We start from the raw sequence: 2,596 nt of genomic DNA on the forward strand, positions 1-2,596 counted from the left end.
AACTTCTTTGGAGAAGGACATGAACCTGATAGTGATGTGACATATGATGAACTGAAGATGTTGCAACTCAATGCTCAAGCGTGCGACATCATCTTCAACCGTCCATGCCCCAAAGAATTCAATAAAATTAGTCGTCTTGAGAATACAAAAGAAATTTGGGATACTTTGGTTGATATGCACAAAGGTACTGATTCTGTTAGATAATCTAAGTTGGATGTGCTTCAGAGTCAGCTTGACAAGTTCAAGATAAAGGATGGTGAAGGTGTCAGTGAAATGTACTCTAGGCTAACTCTCATCACCAATGAGATTGCCAGCTTAGGAGGTGAAGAGATGATCGACAAATTCATCATCAAGAAGATACTGAGAGCTCTTGATGGAAAATATGACACAATGTGCACATTGATCCAAATGATGACAAACTAGAAAGATCTCAAGCCAACTGAAGTCATTGGTAGGATCATTGCTCATGAGATGTCACTCAAGGACAAAGATGAGCTGTACAACAAGTCAAGCGGTGCTTACAGAGCTTCATGTGATGCTCCCTCTACTTCAAAGGACAATCTTGTCACTAGTGAAGAGATAGGCCCCATGGTCAAAAAATTCAACAAGTTCTACAAGAGTAGAGGCAAAGAGAGAAGCTCAAGCTCAAGACATGATGAGAAGCATTCGTCCAGTCGTGACCGAAACTACTACAATTGTGGGAAGCCTGGACACTACTCCAATGAGTGCTTGGATCCCAACAAACAAAGAGAAGAGTCACCTCGAAGACGAAGCTCAAGAGATGAGTCACCTCGCTGAGAGAGAAGGAGTCGAGAAGATCACTATGAACGAAGACACTCACGGAGAGGCAATGAATCGGAGAAGAAGGACAAATACACAAAGAGCAAATCAAGAAGAAGACATCAAGCTCATGTTGGTGAATGGCTTTCTGTCTCCGAGTCTGACCACCATTCCGAGAAAAGCTAGCACTCCAACTCCGACTATAGTCAAGATGAAGGTGTTGCCAACATTGCACTTGTTTCCTTAAACTCCTATGACCTATTTGATTCAGCAAATGAGGGGTTCAGAAACTACTTCATGGCTAAAGGCCCCAAGGTATCACACCCCGAGTATCTTGATTTTAATAGTGATGAGGATGACTTGTTAGGAGGAGATGGCTTGCTCTTTGATAAAATTAGTGATTGCAATGAAAATGAACTTACTAATTATCACGCTAGTCAAGAGAAATCGAGTGATGATGATAAGAAAGAAATGTAACAACTAACTCAAGAATTGAAAACTCTTAAGTTAGCTCATGAGAGTACTCTAGAAGATCACAGAGAGCTTTCAAGAACTCATGAGAAGCTACGTTTCGAGAAGCTCAACTTGGTGAAGGAGCATGAGTTCTTCAAAGCGATCAATGATGATCTTCGAAAGAAGAGTTATTTTTATCTAGCCAAATGATTACTCTTTTCTAATTTTGTTCCACAAGTTAAACCTAGGAACACTAGTAACAAAGGCAAGAAAGTTTCTTCATCTAGTAACAACAATGCTAAAGCTAAATGCAATATTGTTGTTGCTAGTAGCTCTATTGATTCCACAAATGATTCTCTTAGCCAATTACACTTGAACAAGAAAACGATTTATTGAAAAATGATTATAGAGAGAGGTGTCTTCAACAGTCTTGCCGGAAGTAACAAATTTGAGGAAATTGTGCGCAAGCAAGGAGGATATCAGAAGAAGAGTCATCGTTTCCTCATGATATATACCGTAGGTAGGCTTATCAAGAGTGGTTGGAGCCGAAAGGACACCGACGGGCTCTAGGAACGAGATTTGTAATTAGCGCGCAAGACGCACGATATACCCAGGTTCGGGGCTCTCCGTGGGAGATAATACCCCTAGTCATGTCGTAATGGTTGATTAACTATAGTGTTACAGGATGCTCCTTGAGCTGTTCGACGGAGGAGGAAGAAAGAGCTGCCCGCTCGTGTTCTCCCTCTCGTGTGTATGTGTGCGGGTGTAAGAATGGCCGACCCTCTGCATGGAGGGGGGTCGGGGGGTTTTATAGATGAACCCACCGACCTACGAAATAGATATAAGTACATAATGGGGGACCCGACTGGCAGCCTCTCTAGCCGGCCAGGGGACCCACTATGGTTTAGTCTTGTCGCTTGAGGGGCCCGCCGGGTGCGAGGTGCCATCTGGTCATGGGACCCGTCGACCAGCCTATGGGGTTGGTGCATGCTGCCCAAGCAGGACGTGTGCAGTACGTCCGACGTTGTCTTGTGGGATTCGGCGCCGGTCATCGGTACGGCCGTCTCCACTGTAGCCACGCCGGACTGGGTAATGGATGGGTGCTCGCTTGCGGGTATTGTGCATGGTTGACGGATCAGAGCCGACATCGGTTAGCGGCACGGCCGCTGACATTGTAGCCATGCGTGCGCTTCTCTCTTGTACCCGTGTGGTGTGCCTTCACCTTTAATCGAAGGCCCCTGTCACATCCTAGGAATTGATGCGACGGGAGCCCTTCAGCCGGCTAGTGGCATGGCCAACCGGCCAGAGAGTAGCCGGCTACGCTCCGAGCCGGTAAGTACTTTGTAGCGGGCCAGGAGGAGCC

The sequence above is a fragment of the Hordeum vulgare genome, chromosome 5H (assembly GCF_904849725.1).
Source record: "Hordeum vulgare subsp. vulgare chromosome 5H, MorexV3_pseudomolecules_assembly, whole genome shotgun sequence".
NCBI lineage: Eukaryota > Viridiplantae > Streptophyta > Magnoliopsida > Poales > Poaceae > Hordeum > Hordeum vulgare.